Source organism: Bubalus kerabau, chromosome 2 (assembly GCF_029407905.1).
Source record: "Bubalus kerabau isolate K-KA32 ecotype Philippines breed swamp buffalo chromosome 2, PCC_UOA_SB_1v2, whole genome shotgun sequence".
NCBI lineage: Eukaryota > Metazoa > Chordata > Mammalia > Artiodactyla > Bovidae > Bubalus > Bubalus kerabau.
In genome coordinates, this window is record NC_073625.1 from 161,350,522 (window position 1) to 161,369,674 (window position 19,153).

At 39.1% G+C, this 19,153-nt stretch overlaps 1 long non-coding RNA gene across 1 annotated transcript in view; it reads right to left on the bottom strand.

Annotated features, from left to right (window-relative positions):
• The window catches only part of LOC129644018 (uncharacterized), a 165,015-nt gene that overhangs the window by 72,188 nt on the left and 73,674 nt on the right, over nucleotides 1-19,153 (bottom strand). The window lies entirely within an intron of this gene.

A 19,153-nucleotide genomic window follows, 5' to 3' on the forward strand; every position in this document is an offset into this window, starting at 1 on the left:
TTGTACATTCTCAAAGCTTCATATCTTAATATGTAGTATTCCACTTGGCTTCAACACCACAGAAATCATTCTTAGCCTCTTATCATTAATGTTCAGTAATTTTTAAATGAATGAATAAATAAACATTGGCCTTGGTTATTGAGATATTTAGCATACAGTTATAGATCTATCATCATATTTTGCATGTATATAACATTATCATTAAACTTTGTACAATATTCAAGTTACCAACATTCACTGGATCATAGAGAAAGCTAGGGAATTCCAGAAAAACATCTCCCTCTGTTTCATCAACTATGCCAAAGCCTTTGACTGTGTAGACCATAAAAAAACTGTGGAAAATTCTTAAAGAGATGGGGAATACCAGACCATCTTAAGTGTCTCCTGAGAAACATGTATGTGGGTCAAGAAGCAACAGTTAGAGCTCTGTATGGAAGAACTGATGGGTTCAGTATTGCAAAAGTATGACAGGGCTGTCTGCTGTCACACTGTTTAATCTATACAGTAAGAACATTATGAGAAATGCTGGGTAGATGACTGACAAGCTGGAATCAAGATTGGCGGGAGAAACATCAACAACCTCAGATATGTGGATGATACCACTCTAATGGCAGAAAGCAAAGAGGAACATAAGGGCCTCTTGAGGGTGAAGGAGAAGAGTGAAAGAGCTGGCTTACAACTAAATATTTAAAAAGCTAAGATATGGCATCTGGAGATTATGGCATCTGGCAAAAGAGTTTGAAATGCAGTACTTGGAGGCAGTCTCAAAAATGACAGAATGATCTCTGTTTCCAAGGCAAACCATTCAATATCACAGTAATCCAAGTCCCCAGTAATGCTGAAGAAGCTGAAGTTGAACGGTTCTATGAAGACCCACAAGATCTTTTAGAACTAACACCCAAAAAAGATGTCCTTTTCATTATAGGGAGCAATGGCACTCCACTCCAGTACTCTTGCCTGGAAAATCCCATGGATGGAGGAGCCTGGTGAGCTGCAGTCCATGGGGTCACTAAGAATCAGACACGACTGAGCGACTTCACTTTCACTTTCCACTTTCATGCATTGAAGAAGGAAATGGCAACCCACTCCAGTGTTCTTGCCTGGAGAATCCCAGGGACAGGGGAGCCTGGTGGGCTGCCATCTATGGGGTCGCACAGAGTCGGACACGACTGAAGTGACTTAGCAGCAGCAGCAGAATGGAAAAGTAGGAAGTCAAGAAACAGGCAAACTTGGCCTTGGAATACAGAATGAAGCAGGGCAAAGGCTAATAGAGTTTTGCCAAGAAAATGCACTGGTCATAGCAAACACCCTCTTCCAACAGCACAAGAGAAGACTCTACACATGGACATCACCAGATGGTCAACACCGAAATCAGACTGATTATATTCTTTGCAGCCAAAGATGGAGAAGATCTATACAATCAACAAAAACAAGACCAGGAGCTGACTGTGGCTCAGATCATGAACTCCTTATTGCCAAATTCAGACTTAAACTGAAGAAAGTAGGGAAAACCACTAGACCATTCAAGTATGACCTAAACCAAATCCCTTATGATTATACAGTGGAAGTAAAAAATAGATTTAAGGGACTAGATCTGATAGAGTGCCTGATGAACTATGGACTGAGGTTCATGACATTGTACAGGAGACAGGGATCAAGACCATCCCCATGGAAAAGAAATGCAAAAAATAAAGGCTGTCTGGGGAGGCCTTACAAATAGCTGTGAAAAGAAGAGAAGTGAAAAGCAAAGGAGAAAAGGAAAGATATAAGCATCTGAATGCAGAGTTCCAAAGAATAGCAAGAAGAGATAAGAAAGCCTTCCTCAGTGATCAATGCAAAGAAATAGAGGAAAACAACAGAATGGAAAAGACTAGAGATCTCTTCAAGAAAATTAGAGATACCAAGGGAACATTTCATGCAAAGATGGGCTCGATAAAGGACAGAAATGGTATGGACCTAACACAAGCAGAAGATATTAAGAAGAGGTGGCAAGAATACACAGAAGAACTGTACAAAAAAGATCTTCACGACCCAGATAATCATGATGGTGTGATCACTCACCTAGAGCCAGACATCCTGGAATGTGAAGGCAAGTGGGCCTTAGGAAGCATCACTATGAACAAAGCTAGTGGAGGTGATGGAATTCCAGTGGAGCTATTTCAAATCCTGAAAGATTATGCTGTGAGAGTCCTGCACTCAATATGCCAGCAAATTTGGAAAACTCAGCAGTGGCCACAGGACTGGAAAAGCTCAGTTTCCATTCCAGTCCCAAAGTAAGGCAATGCCAAAGAATGTTCAAACTACTGCACAATTGCACTCATCTCACATACTAGTAAAGTAATGCTCAAAATTCTCCAAGCCAGGCTTCAGCAATATGTGAACCGTGAACTTTCTGATGTTCAAGCTGGTTTTAGAAAAGGCAGAGGAACCAGAGATCAAATTGCCAACACCCGCTGGATCATTGAAAAAGCAAGAGAGTTCCAGAAAAGCATCTATTTCTGCTTTATGGACTATGCCAAAGCCTTTGACTGTGTGGACCACAATAAACTGTGGAAAATTCTGAAAGAGATGGGAATACCAGACCACCTGACCTGCCTCTTGAGAAACCTATATGCAGGTCAGGAAGCAACACTTAGAACTGGACATGGAACAACAGACTGGTTCCAAATAGGAAAAGGAGTACATCAAGGCTGTATATTGTCACCCTGCTTATTTAACTTCTATGCAGAGTACATCGTGAGAAACGCTGGGCTGAGTGAAGCACAAGCTGGAATCAAGATTGCCGGGAGAAATATCAATAACCTCAGATATGCAGATGATACCAGCCTTATGGCAGAAAGTGAAGAGGAACTAAAAAGCCTCTTGATGAAAGTGAAAGAGGAGAGTGAAAAAGTTGGCTTAAAACTCAACATTAAGAAAACGAAGATCATGGTACCCGGTCCCATCACTTCATGGGAAATAGATGGGGAAACAGTGGAAACAGTGTAATTTTTTGGGCTCCAAAATCACTGCAGATGGTGACTGCAGCCATGAAATTAAAAGACGCTTACTCCTTGGAATGAAAGTTATGACCAACCTAGATAGCATGTTCAAAAGCAGAGACATTACTTTGTCAACAAAGGTTCGTCTAGTCAAGGCTATGGTTTTTCCTGTGGTCATGTATGGATGTGAGAGTTGGACTGTGAAGAAGGCTGAGTGCCGAAGAATTGATGCTTTTGAACTGTGGTGTTCAAGAAGACTGTTGAGAGTCCCTTGGACTGCAAGGAGATCCAACCAGTCCATTCTGAAGGAGATCAGCCCTGGGATTTCTTTGGAAGGAATGATGCTAAGGCTGAAACTCCAGTACTTTGGCCACCTCATGTGAAGAGTTGACTCATTGGAAAAGACTCTGATGCTGGGAGGGATTGGGGGCAGTAGGAGAAGTGGATGACAGAGGTGACTGGATGGCATCACTGACTTGATGGACGTGAGTCTGAGTGAACCCGGGAGTGGTGATGGACAGGGAGGCCTGGCATGCTGCGATTCATGGGGTCGCAAAGAGTCGGACATGACTGAGCAACTGAACTGAACTGATCTGAACTGATAGCATCTGGCTCCATTACTTCATGGCAAATAGAGGGGGGAAATATGGAAGTAGTGACAGAATTACTTTTCTTGGCTTCTAAAATCACTGTGGATGGTGACTGCAGCCATGAAATCAGAAGACCTTTGCTTCTTGGCAGGAAACCTGTGACAAACCTAGACAATGTGTTATAAAGCAGAGACATTACACTGCTTTCAAAGGTCCATATAGTCAAGGCTATGGTCTTCCTAGTGGTCATGTACAGTTGTGAGAGTTGGACCATAAAGAAGGCAGAGCATGGAAGAATTGATGCCTTTGAACTATGGTGCTGGAGAAGACTCCTGAGAGTCCCTTGGACAGCAGGGAGATCAAACCAGTCAGTCTTAAGGGAAATCAATTCTGAATACTCATTGGAAGGACTAATGCTGAAACTGAAACTCCAGTATTTTGGTCATCTGATGGGAACAGCTGACTCATTGGAAAAGTCCCTGATGCTGGGAAAGATTGACGGCAGAAGGAGAAGAGGGCCTCAGAGGATGAGATGGATGGATGGCATCACTGATGCAATGGACATGAACCTGGGCAAATTTTGGGAGATGGTGAGGGATGGAGAGGCCTGGCATGCTGCAGTCTATAGGGTTGCAAAGAGTCAGACACGACTGAGCGACGGAACAACAATGACAGTAATGTGTTATCATTAAAACTTTGTACAATATTCAAAGAAATATGAAATTATTCTCCATTCTGATCCATAGAATACACTCTGATGATTACTCTGACTTCATCCACAAACTCAGTATTCTTAAACTTTAAAATGTGAAATATACTATCTTTTATTAATACAAGGGAGTATTTGAAGAGTAATAGAGGGAAGATTGGAGAAGGCAATGGCACCCCATTCCAGTACTCTTGCCTGGAAAATCCCATGGACGGAGGAGCCTGGTAGGCTGCAGTCCATGGGGTAACTAAGAGTCAGACACGACTGAGCGACTTCACTTTCAGTTTTTACTTTCATGCATTGGAGAAGGAAATGGCAACCCACTCCAGTATTCTTGCCTGGAGAATCCCAGGGACGGAGGAGCCTGGTGGGCTGCAGTCTATAGGGTCACACAGAGTCGGACACGACTCAAGTGACTTAGCAGCAGAGAGAAGATTTTTAAATTCAAATATTTCATTTACTCTTGTTATTGTTCCCTCCATCCATGTATATCAAATAAAGCTATTGCCAAAATAAGAGCTTTACCTGTCCACTTAAAAGAATTCAATGTTTTCATCATTAGTATAATTATGAGTATTTCTATATGTCACCTGACAAAATTAATTCTACAGAATGTAGTGCAGCCGAATAGTGGCCATTATATTCTTCTCCACTTCTTAATTCACAAACTGGTATCAAGCTTCCTGCTCAGGCAGACCTGTAGGTGCCAGCATACTGCACTCCAGAGGGTGCTGCTCACTCTGCAGCCCAGGAATATGGTCACCCAGCAGGGACACAGGGCTCAGCCGTGCACTGTGGCACTGGCAAAAAAAAAAAAAAAGAAGAAGAAAGACATAGGTGAGGGCCCATGACAGAACAGAAGGACAAAATATAAATGTGATACAGTTAACTCTTCTGGTTCCATGTCTTTTTGTAGTTCAACTAGGGCACAATCTGGAGATTAAAAGACCGAGGAGATAAACTAATGCTTAGAACTTGTCTGAAAAGCCCAACGGCATCTTTTCACTGTGTGACAGAGGCAGCAAAACAGAGCTCCTGAGAGCTCCCAAGACTTCTTGTGTGTGCTCATTCACTCAGTCATGTCTTACTCTTTGTGACCCCGTGGACTGCAGCCCACCAGGCTCCTCTGTCCATGAGAGTCTCCAAGCAAGAGTATTGGAGTGGGTTGCCATTTCCTCCCCCAGGAGATCTTCCTGACCCAGGGACTGAACCTTTGTCTCCTACATGTTCTGCATTAGCAGGCAGATTCTTTACCACTGAGTTACCTGGGAAGCCCCGCAAGACTGGTTGTTGGTGACTTAACAGTTGATATAATCCGGAAACAGGAAAGACACTAGATAAGTTTCATGATCTGAGATCTCACACTGAAAGACAGGAATGCTGCTGCCACCTCAAACAGTGCACAGAGGACAGGAAGAGCAGTAAGCAGGTGGAAAAAAAAATGCCCCCAGGAAAAGTTACATGAGCGCTTTCTATTTGGGCTCTTGTTTCTAGTGACCCTTGAATCTAGCAATTTTCTCTCTTCTGTTCTGAGAATCTTCCATGCAAAGTGTATCTGTGCATTAAAGCATGAGATGTGGAGACCAAGATATAAATTTGAATTAATTTTAAACCTCCTCTCATCATTTCAAGTAGAGAAGGCAATGGCACCCCACTCCAGTACTCTTGCCTGGAAAATCCCATGGATGGAGGAGCCTGGTAGGCTGCAGTCCATGGGGTCGCTAAGAGATGGACACGACTGAACGACTTCACTTTCACTTTTCACTTTCATGAATTGGAGAAGGAAATGGCAACCCACTCCAGTGTTCTTGACTGGAGAATCCCAGGGACAGGGGAGCCTGGTGGGCTGCCATCTCTGGGGTTGCACAGAGTCGGACAAAACCGAAGTGACTTAGCAGCAGCAGCAGCATGATTTCAATTCCTGCCTTTACTTGCCTGAAACCACCTCACTACTCGTGTTTTTTTAAAACAAATGAACAGCAGTTTTAATATGGTTATAAATATACATCTTTGCCTAGGAGAACAGAGGTGCGTGTGTGTGTGCATGTGTATGTGTCTTGTATGTTGTACATTTATAGACAGAAATGCAAGCAAAGATGGGAGAATATGCTGACTCTCTGAATTGCAGGAAATCCTCTGAGGAAAGTTTGTGAGTCTTTTAGAAAGTCAAGTCCGTTTCAGGTATCTACAAATGCTGATGGCCAGCAAGGAGATCTGCATAGAAGAGATGAGGAGCCTGTGAGGACACACAGCTCGAGTAAGAGCATGACTTCCAGAGAAACAGACTTGGTACAACTCCAAGATCTTCACTCTCCTGCTGTGTAATGGGTAAATTATTGGGTCTGACTAAACCACTAACCATTCAGGTATAACCTAAATCAAATCCCTTATGATTATACAGTGAAAGTGACAAATAGATTTAAGGGACTAGATCTGATAGACAGAGTGCTTGATGAACTACAGATGGAGGTTCATGACGTTGTACAGGAAACAGTGATCAAGACCATCCCCATGGAAAAGAAATGCAAAAAAGAAAAATGGCTGTCTGAGGAGGCCTTACAAATAGCTGTGAAAAGAAGAGAAGTGAAAAGCAAAGGAGAAAAGGAAAGATATACCCATTTGAATGCGGAGTTCCAGAGAATAGCAAGGAGAGATAAGAAAGACTTCCTCAGTGATTAATGCAAAGAAATAGAGGAAAACAATAGAATGGGAAAGATGAGAGATCTCTTCAAGAAAATTAGAGATACCGAGGGAACACTCCATGCAAAGATGGGCTCAATAAAGGACAGAAATGGTATGGACCTAACAGAAGCAGAAGATATTAAGAAGAGGTGGCAAGAATACACAGAAGAACTGTACAAAAAAGATCTTCATGACCCAGATAATCACGATGGTGTGATCACTCACCTAGAGCCAGACATCCTGGAATGTGAAGGCAAGTGGGCCTTAGGAAGCATCACTACGAACAAAGCTAGTGGAGGTGATGGAATTCCAGTTGAGCTATTTCAAATCCTGAAAGATGATGCTGTGAAAGTGCTGTAATCTCATTATGCCAGCAAATTTGGAAAACTCAGCAGTGGTCACAGGACTGGAAAAGGTCAGTTTTCATTCCAATCCCAAAGAAGGGCAATGCCAAAGAATGCTCAAACTACCAATTGCACTCATCTCAATTGCACTCATCTCACAGGCTAGGAATGTAATGCTCAAAATTCTCCAAACCAGGCTTCAACAATATATGAACCATGAACTTCCAGATGTTCAAGGTGGATTTAGAAAAGGCAGAGGAACCGCAGATCAAATTGCCAACTTCCGCTGGATCATCAAAAAAGCAAGAGAGTTCCAGAAAAGCATCTATTTCTGCTTTATTGACTATGCCAAAGCCTTTGACTGTGTGGATCACAATAAACTGTGGAAAATTCTGAAAGAGATGGGAATACCAGACCACCCGACCTGCCTTTTGAGAAACTTGTATGCAGGTCAGGAAGCAACAGTTAGAACTAGACATGGAACAACAGACTGGTTCTAAATAGGAAAAGGAGTACATCAAGGCTGTATATTGTGACCCTGCTTATTTAACTTATATGCAGAGTACATCATGAAAAACGCTAGGCTGGAGGAAGCACAAACTGGAATCAAGATTGCTGGGAGAAATATCAATAACCTCAGATATGCAGATGACACCACCCTTATGGCAGAAAGTGAAGGACTAAAGAGCCTTTTGATGAAAGTGAAAGTGGAGAGTGAAAAAGTTGGCTTAAAGCTCAACATTCAGAAAACTAAGATCATGGCATCCAGTCCCATCACTTCATGGCAAATAGATGGGGAAACAATGGAAACAGTGTCAGACTTTATTTTTTGGGGTTCCAAAATCACTGCAGATGGTGACTGCAGCCATGAAATCAAAAGACGCTTACTCCCTGGAAAGAGAGTTATGACTACTCTGCTGCTGCTGCTGCTGCTGCTGCTAAGTCGCTTCAGTCGTGTCTGACTCTGTGCGACCCCATAGATGGAAGCCCACCAGGCTCCCCTGTCCCTGGGATTCTCCAGGCAAGATCACTGGAGTGGGTTGCCATTTCCTTCTCCAGTGCATGAAAGTGAAAAGTGAAAAGTGAAAGTGAAGTCGTTCAGTCGTGTCCATCTCTTAGTGACCCCATGGACTGCAGCCTACCAGGCTCCTCCATCCATGGGATTTTCCAGGCAAGAGTACTGGAGTGGGGTGCCATTGCCTTCTCTGTATGACTACTCTAGACAGCATATTAAAAAGCAGAGCGATTACTTTGCCAACAAAGTCCCCTCTAGTCAAGGTTATGGTTTTTCCAGTAGTCATGTATGGAGGTGAGAGTTGGACTATAAGGAAAGTTGAGTGCTGAAGAATTGATGCTTTTGAACTGTGGTGTTGGAGAAGACTCTTGAGAGTCCCTTGGATGGCAAGGAGATCTAACCAGTCCACCTTAAAGGAGATCAGTCCTGAGTGTTCATTGGAAGGACTGATGTTGAAACTGAAACTCCAATACTTTGGCCACCTGATGCAAAGAGCTGACTCATTTGAAAAGACCCTGATGCTGGGAAAGATTGAGGGCAGGAGGAGAAGGGAACGACAGAGGATGAGATGGTTGGATGGCATCACTGACTCAGTGGACATGAGTTTGGGTAAACTCCGGGAGTTGGTGATGGACAGGGATACCTGGTATGCTGCAGTTCACGGGGTCACAAAGAGTCGGACACGACTGAGCAACTGAACTGAACTGAACTGAAGTATCAATGTATTCTTCTGTAAAATAAAGGTTATTATACTTATCTCCTTGGGTTACTGTGAAGGTGAAATAAGATAACAATAGTAAACATAAATGACAGTATTATTAGATTCGATTGAGAAAGAACAACACTCAGTGACAGATACAGCAATGAGAAAGGATGAAGGGGTGAGAATACTTGGGCCATCCAAAATTTTGAGAACAGTTGGCCTAGACCCTGAATAACTGTGCTTGAGGGTTATTAGGAGAAGGAGCTTAACAAAAAGAAAAAAAAAGATTAAATGGTAATGAAGGAAGGAGGAAAATAGAGCACAAGTTTGATTAAAAGCCCAGGATGAAGATAAAGCCAAGTGTGGTTAACACAGTTACACAAAGAAGATTTACATGTGCCTATTACATTTGACAATGTGGAGATGGTCAATGGGCTCTGTCAAACAGCATCAGAAGAGAGAGCTGGGGAGGTAGGCTGCATTAAGTTTGAGTGTTTGGAAAGTCAGGAAGCAGAGTAAGTCACTGGTAAGCTTCATTGAGAATTAAAATAAAGAGACGAGGTGCCACCTAAAGGAGAATGAAAAAGGAAAATTGGAAAGAGAGCTGAAGGTGTTTACTTGATGAAGGAATAAAGAGGATACTCAATAGAAGAGGATCCCAGAGCAATGAACAGAGATGGCCTCATGAACTCAGAGAGCAGATGGCCTAAACAAAGAGAAGGTGACCTCATCCTATGAACAGAGGTGGAAATAGGGAAAAAAATCAGTGAAAATGCTATAATATTAGTAATAATAGGAGGAAGTTCAGATCAATGGACTGAGCACACATCAGCTCTCCCTCCCTCTCAGAATGTCATAAGTGATGATACAGAGGAGTTCAATAAGCAAAATACAGATGAACCCACAACACTGAAAATAACCTATGCTGGAGTCATCAAAAGACACTTCAACTAATTTATTAAAGAGGAAAGAAAAAAGTGAATTTTGAAGCATCAAATAAAGCTAGGTAAACAGTACAGAATATGCTGTCGAGAAGGTGGCCCCCTAGAACCACAGGGAGCTGAAGTGCCCCTGAATCAGGGGGATTAGTTAAAGATCCTTGAAAGGAACAGCTTCACCAGTAGCACTTCATTTCACTTCCTCTGCTCGTTTCCCCCACCCTTTGTTGGATGATTGAAGCATCTCATTTTCCACCAGGCAGGAAGTGGTAGCCTCTCATCTAACAAAAGGGAGTGAACAATTAGGAAAAGGCAACATTTCAGTATAAGTGTGGCAGAGGAGACAGCGGACAAGCTGCCCTCTTACCTTAAAGCAAATAGGCCCTTGCCAGGCCCCTAGACACAGACCTCCAGTGACTTTCTGCTCTGAGACACCACTGCTCACCAGTGCGGAAGAACCACAGCCCAGCACTTCAGTCATAAACACAAGTGAACAACGAAGGGTCAACAGACTTAAAAAAGGAAATATCACATGCACAAAAGACAGGAATCAAGACGAAAACTAGTTCCTGAGGTAATTTAGAGAATAGAAAAGAATATAATAAGAACAGCTACCACTAAGTAGTGTAGATGTTGCTTCACTTAGGATGGGGTTACGTCCTATTAAACTCACCATAAATTGAAAATATTGCTCTCGAAAATGTATTTAATACACGTAACCTATGACTTTGCCTAAGCTACCTTAAAAATGCTAAGAACACATACCTACCATGGAGCAAAATTATCTAACATGAAGCCTATTTTAAAGGGTTAAATATCTCATGTAATTTGTTGAATACTGTACTGAAAGTGAAAATTAATGGTTGTATGTGTGCTATAAGTATTGACGTTTGTGATCACGTGGTTGACTGGGATCTGCGGCTTGCTGCCACTGCCCAGAATCACAACAGAGGATCAGTCATACTGCATATCACTAGTCTTTGAAAAGGTCAACATTCAAAACTCAAAGTACAGTTTCTACTAAATGCATATCACTCTTGTACCATCTTAAATTTCAAAAATCATAAATTGAAGCCCTGTAAGTCAGGGCCTGGGTCTATATAGTCACAGGGACCAAAGATAGTTTGTTTTAAATAAAAATAGAGAAAAAAAGAAGTCTATTTATATTTTTAAAATAATTTACTGTAAATGGATCAGTACACATATATATATACATAGATTCACACACACATACATTACATATGTAAATGGAAGGACTGGGGAAAAAAATCCAACACAGCTTTACCATACAGCACAATGAGAAAAAAATGAGATAAAAGAGACCAATCTAGACAGTTCACTAATCAGACAATTGAGATCCTAAAAAAAGAAAAGTCTAAAATACAAGAAAGAAAACAGTTTAGATTTAAAAAAAAAAAAAAAAGGAGCATTCAAAAAAAAAAAGAGGAAAAAGAAATGGAAGAGGCCAAATATCCAGAACTAAACAAGGACTTAAGAATTCAACTTAAAGAACTCTAAATTTCAAATAAAGTAGAAATTACTAAGGATATGGTAGAAATACAACTTTACCATAAGCCATATCAATATAATAAATATAAATAAATTTTAAATTTCTATATTAAAAATATTTTTTGGATTTTTTAAAACTAATTACATAAACTATATGTTACCTATAAGAAGCAAAAAATTCAAAATTCAAAATAAAGCAATTGACAAATATATACAATGCAATTTTGAGCCAAAAGAAAGTTAATGATTCCATTAATGTCAGAAAACATTAAGATAAAAATAAAGCAAATTGGCAGTGTTTGCTTCTAAATAGGAACAAAGACAGATGCCACATAATGATAAAAGAAACAATCAAATAAGAATATGTGATAAACTTGAATGTACTTGAAAACATAATCTCAAAATATATGACCCAAAAAAGCCTCTAGAATTATGTCAAGTGAAACTATCTCAGCCATGTCCAACTCTTGTGACCCCATGGACTATACAGTCCATAGAATTCTCAAGGTAGCTGTTCCCCTCTCTAGGGGATCTACCCAAACCAGGGACTGAACCCAGGTCTCCCACGTAGAAGGCAGATTCTTTACCATCTGAGCCACCAGGGAAGCCCTTATCATCATGGTAAGAGATTTTAAGACAGCTCTGTTTAAAAAGCAATAGATAAGCAAATTTAAGACTAGCAAAAATATAGAGGCTATGAATAGCACAATTAAGAACTTTATTCTAAAAGATAAACAGAAATCCAAGACCTCACCAATTGAAGTTTTGTTCTTTTGAAGGCAATGGCACCCCCTTCAGTATTCTTGCCTGGAAAATCCCATGGACAGAGGAGCCTGGAAGGCTGCAGACCATAGGGTCGTGAAGAGTCGGACACGACTGAGCCACTTCACTTTCACTTTTCCCTTTCATGCATTGGAGAAGGAAATGGCAACCCACTCCAGTGTTCTTGCCTGGAGAATCCCAGGGATGGGGGAGCCTGGTGGGCCGCCGTCTATGGGGTCGCACAGTGTCGGAAACGACTGAAGCGACTTAGCAGCAGCAGACACGGACCAAAAATGATCATATATTAACTTTCAAAAGTAGTCTCAACATGTTAAAAAATTAATACCTCAGCTGGTTCCAGACAAGTGTGATTAATATACAAATTAATACTAAAGAAGATAAAGAGCATTTTTTAAACTAAAAAATACATGGCAAAATAGCTCAGGTGTTAAAGAAGAGGAAATCATAATCAAAATTATAAGCTATTTATAAACCGGAAAAAAAAGAATATATATCAAAACTTGAAAATACAACTTAAAGTAGCTCTTAGAAGGAAATTTATAGCCTCAAATGTATTTAAATGCCCATAGTAAAAAAAAAAAAAGTCAAAATTGAAAATAAGTAAGTTAAGCCTAAAGTAAATTGAAGAAATAAATAATAAAGATTAAGGTGAATATTGGGCTTCCCAGGTGGCACTAGTGGTAAAGAACTGGCCTGCTGAAGCAGGAGCATAAGAGACGTAGATTCCATCCCTGGGTGGGGAAGATACCCTGGAGGAGGGCACGGCAACCCACTCCAGTATTCTTGCCTGGAGAATCCCATGGATAGAGGAGCCTGGCAGGCTACAGTCCATGGGGTCGCAAAGAGTCAGACACGACTGAGTGACTAACACTTTCACTTTCAAGGCAAATATTAATGAACTAAAAAGAATAGAAATATTAACAACATAAAAATCAGTTTCTTTGAAATCAATACTAGATAAATATTCAAAATATGTCTATAAAAATGGCATGAAAATATTAGAAAGAAACAAATTGGAAGGTATAACTTTAGACAAGGATTTTTAACACGAGAAAGAATACTGCACTATATATCAACACATTTGAATACTTAGGCAAAAAGGATACTTTTCTTTAAAAAATAACTTACAAAAATTGATGCAAGAAGATACACAAAGTATCAGTAAGTCAACAGCTAATGAAGAAATCTCTCTGCAATCCATTAAGGAACAAATAATGCGGAAAGTTTTGAAGTGAAAGCATTAAGACAAGAAAAGGTTTTCTACCACTGCAGTTGTTTAAAAAGCAATAGATAAATCAATATTTAATAGTATAAATGGAAGTCCTAGACCGGGCATTAAGAAAGCCAAATTCAATAAAAGACACAGAAATTAGAAAGGAAAAAGATGAAACTCAATATTTGCATTATTCCATTGCCTAAAATATCCAGGATATCTACAAACTTTGAGACATATCAGTGTTAATACAAGTACTAACCAATTAAAAATGTAGTATGAAAAAAGAAAAGATAGTAATCACTGCTGCTGCTGCTAACTCGCTTCAGTCGTGTCCGACTCTGCGTGACCCCAGAGACGGCAGCCCACCAGGCTCCACCATCCCTGGGATTCTCCAGGCAAGAACACTGGAGTGGGTTGCCATTTCCTTCTAGGGACATATGAAAAAACTTCAGAAAAATGCTTATTTTTTATAAGTAAATTATTTGTGAGTGAAGTCACAAAGTAGTATTTAAGGGCACCAAAGAATAACTTCAAAATGGAGAGATGTAACATGGTCTTAGAAATCAAGATACTGTTTGTGTAAAGCTTAAAAGCACAAGAAGCAAAGTATAGGTTTCTTTGGAATGTACACATATGTGGCAAAAATATTCATAAAGCTTGAGAAGTTAGTAGTGTGGAAGATCGGGAAAGGGAAAGGATTGATGGATACGATTAGAGAGGGGCTAAATGGCTCTCTTTAGTAGTTTTGCATTTACAAGACTGTTTGGTGAGTATATGTCTGCATATTACATCCTCTGTACCTTCATAGTTGTACTTATTTTATTTATTTTATTATTCTCTAAGACATTATTTTTATTTTATAATTTAAAAATATTCCTGGTACTTATATGTTTCTTTTATGCAGTTTAAAAAACACAAGGAAAAATTGTGAGTCACTATGAAATTTTAAAAAGTCAACAGGCTGACACACTCATTATATTCAACCTGTTCTTGCAATGAACATTCAAAGTCTAAATCTACTACACATTCATGTACAGTAATACAGACCACTTTACTTATTTCAGATGCATTGATTCTTTAATACCTCTCAGTATTTAATGGGAAAAAACAACTTCTTTTCAGCCACAATAATCTCAGAATCTCCAGGTTTCTTTTCATCTGACAGCTGTCAAAGCAGTAGAGACTATCAATTTTATTTCAAGGTAAGAAAGAGAACCTGCCGTAAAATGTTCAAATGCTGGATTTACTGAAGCATTAGATATAGGTTATAAATCTAATTAATTAGTCAGCAATATCTGATTATCATTAAAGTATAAATGGTAAAAATCTGCATTTTTCCATTTAAAAAACCTAAGGGAAATATTAGTATTGCAAAGAATAGAATATAATAAAAATTTGGAAGGTGGTTGTTTTATTTTGCCTTCTTTTACTTGCTTTCATATCATATGGAACAAAATAAAATTACCCCACTTAAAGAATAGCTGATATAAGAAAAACCCTAGTTTCTTTAACTACATGAAAATGAGTATATTGAAAAATCCTTTATTAACATAATTTAAATAATGATTCTCTGTGTTGATTTAAAAATATTTGATTTAAATTTCAAACCTCATATCTATAAAGTGACTTCTAATTTAGTATGATTATGCAACTCTGATTTTAGAAATCACACCACTTGGAAATCACACCACTATACAAACAGATGATCTTTAAGTTGAGGACTTTTTCCTTTATTCCTAGTACACTGAGCCCTTTAATCATAAATGCGTGTTGGATTTTGTCAAATGATTTTTCTATATCTGTTAATATGATCGTGATTTTTTCTTCTTTAGCCTGTCAATGTGATGGATTGCATTAATTGATATGAGAACAATTAATCATTTTTACATACCTGAGATAAATCTCACTTGGTCATGTAATAGAATTCTTCTTACAGTGTGTTGGATTCAACATGCTAATAAAAAAAAAATGCCTCTATGTTCATGGTAGATATTGGGTTTTTTTTTTTTTTTGGTTTGTAGTCTTCTTTTCTTGTGATATCTTTGTATGGTTTTGGTATTATGGTAATGTAGCTTCACAGAATGCATTCACAGAAGTATTCCCTCTGCTTTTATCCTCTGAAAAAGGTTATAGAGAATTAATTTCTTTCTTAAATGTTGGCAGTATTCACTAGTAAAGATATCTGGGCCTGGTGCTTTCTGTTTTAGTAGGTTACTAATTATTGATTCAATTTCTTTAGTAGATTCAGACCTATTCATATTGTCTATTTTCTCTTGGCTGTGTTTTTGCAGATAGCACCTTTCAAGAAATTGGCCCATTACATCTAGGTAATCTAACTAGTCATTCAGAATTCTCCTTGGTTATGTGTAACGTCCATGGGGCCTGTAGTAATTTCCCCTTTCTGATTTCTGATATTAATAATACTTTTTGTCTCACTTTTTTTCCTTAATTAGTCTGCATAGAATTTATTGATCTTTTTCACAGAATCAGTTTTCCATATGTGTTGTTTTACTTCTTTCGTTTTCCATTTGCTTGAGTTTTGTTTAGATTTTTATTTCTTTCCTTTTGCTTAATTTGGTTTGATTTGCTCCTCCCTTTCTAGTTGCCTAAGATGGAAACTTAAATGACTGATTTTAGGTCTTTATTTTTAATGTATACATTCAATGCTATAAACTTCCCTCCAAGCACTGCTTTTGTTGCATTCCACAAATTTTGATAAGTTGTGCTTTAATTTTTATTTAGTTTAAAATAGTTTTAAATTTTCTCTTGATACATTTTTTGACCCATGTGTTATTTAGAAGTGTAATCTCCAACTATTTGGGGATTTTTCCACCCTCTTTCTGTTATTATTTCTCTAATTCCTAGTGGTCTAAGAGGCTGTATAATTATTATTCTTTTAAATTTGTTAAGGCGTGTTCTGTGGTTTGGAATATGGACTATTTTGGTGAATGTTCTGTGTGAGCTAGAAAAGATTGTGTATTCTGTTGTGACTGGATGAAATAGTTCATGCATAATGATTATATCCAGTTGATTGGTAAAGTAATTGAGTTCAGCTATGTTCTTACTGATTTTCTGCCCACTGCAAAGAGTAACTAAAGAGCCTCTAGGTGAAAGTGAAAGAGGAGAGGAAAAAGCTGGCTTAAAACTCAACATTCAAAAAACTAAGAGCATGGCATCCGGTCCCATCATTTCATGGCAAATAGATGGGGAAACAGGGGAAACAGTGACAGATTTTATCTTCCTGGGCTCTAAAATCACTGCAGATGGTGACTGCCGCCATGAAATTAAAAGACACTTACTCCTTGGAAGAAAAGTTATGACCAAACTAGACAGCATATTAAAAAGCAGAGATATTACTTTGCCAACAAATATCCATCTATGGTTTTTCCAGTAGTAGTAGTTTTTCCAGTAGTCATGTATGGATGTGAGAATTGGACTATAAATAAAGCTGAGCATCAAAAAATTGATGCTTTTGAACTGTGGTGTTGGAGGAGACTCTTGAGAGTCCCTTGGACTGCAAGGAGATCAAGCCAGTCAATCCTCAAGAAACTGAGGATTCCTTGGAGTCTTGAGTATTCATTGGAAGGACTGATGCTGAAGCTGAAACTTCAATACTTTGGGCACCTGATGCAAAGAACTGGCTCATTGGAAAAGACCCTGATGCTGGGAAAAATTGAAGGCTGGAGGAGAAGGGGACGACGGAGGATGAGATGATGGATGGCATCACGGACATGATGGACATGAGTTTGAGCAAGCTCCGGGTTTTGGTGATGGACAGGGAAGCCTGGCATGCTACAAGTCCATGGGATCACAAAGGGTCGGACATGACTGAGCCACTGAAGGAACTGAACTGAACTGGATCTATCCATTCATTTCTAATAGGGAATTGAAATCTCCAGTTATAATAGTGGATTTAACTACTTCTCCTTGCAACTCCATCAGATTTTGCCTGACATAGTTTGACACTCTCTCATTGGGTCCATACCCAATATGAATTATCACCAAATTAAGAATTCTTGTCTTCTTTGAAAATTGACCCCTTTATTGTTATGTGTGGATTGGTTTTATCCCTTATATATTTCCTTAACCTGAACATTACTTGCCTTTATTTGAAGAACAGCAGGACCCAAAACAGCCTATTCATGTTTTACATTTTATGGGATTTCATAATTCTTGGAAAGAAGATTTTATGGCCACAGTGTTCCAAAAACAAAGAGTTTCAAGGACAAACTAAAATCCTAATTTTGAAGACTGCCAAGAATATGACAAAGTCATGAAACCCAAACAGCAGGAGCAGCCATGTACATCCTTTTTCCCAGTGGTGTCAAACTTGACACAATCCTTCTGTTTTCCTGTGAAGATTCTGAGCTGGCTCTTCTGGATCCTTCAATGGCATCTGATAAAAAATGAAAAACTGGAACTACCTGAGCACCAGACTTGAAAACTATTAGATGTTTGCTGCTAATCATCAAGTTTACTTTAATAAAGATAAATCATTGAAAACTTTAGAATGTAAAACTTCACTAATAATATCAAACTTTACTTCCATAGTCTGAGTTGAGAGTCTCCTCAAATGTGTTTAGTGGCAGGACATAGCTTTAAAAAAAAAAAAGAAAAAAGGTAATGTGTCAGTATTGGTTCATCAATTCTAACAAAACCTCACTCTGGTCTGGGAAGTTTTGCATGTGTGGGGATAGGGAGTATATGGGAACTCCGTACTTTCCACCCAATTTTGCTCTGAACCTAAAACTGCTCTAAGAAATAAATACCACTAAAAAATAAAGAAAAAGAAAAAAGTCCTAGTACAGACAGTTGATTTGCTATTTACACAATGCATAAAAGTGAAAGAATATATTCTACAACTAACTCAAAAGGTGAGGTAGTGGTATTTGCCATTTTTCCTCAAATGGAGAACACGATTATGGGGGTTGTATGCATAAGATATCGTCTTGACTGTTTTCACAGGTAGTCTTTCAAGGATGAAGCAGATACATTCTTTACCTCATCCCAGAATCCGATTTAAAGCAAGCCTCATCATTTCTTTGTTTTTATTATTTAAAATGGAGTTAAGATAAAGAGTATGAAACATTTGGAGAAGAGAAAAAAATAGAAATGAAACATTTTTGTTCAGAAAGAATGTCATCAAGAGTGATAGCCAGACTACCTGGAAACAACAATCTTCCTATTAAAGAGAAGTCCCAAAGAGAGCACTGATCCAATGTACCTTTCACTAGTTGAAGGCAATATTATCTTGTCATGAACTGTACTTTTCAACCAAAGAGGGCTTCTCTTGGGACTCAGCTGGTCAAGAATCTGCCTGCAATGCAGAAGACCTAGGTTTGATCCCTGGGTTGGGAAGATCCCCTGGAGAAGGGAAAGGCTACCCACTCCAGTATTCTGGACTAGAGAATTCCATGGACTGTATAGTCCATGGGGTCACAAAGAGTCAGACATGACTGAGCGACTTTCACTTCACACTTCACTTCAATCGAAGACATATTCTAGGATGGACAAATGGAAAGATTCAAACTGACACATGTGCAAAGTGCTTCAGTCATGTCTGCCTCTTTGTGACACTATGGACTCTAGCCCACCAGGCTCCTCTGTCCATGGGATTCTCTAGGCAAGAATACTGGAGAGGGTGGCCACGCTCTTTTCCAGGGGATCTTTCCAACCCAGGAAC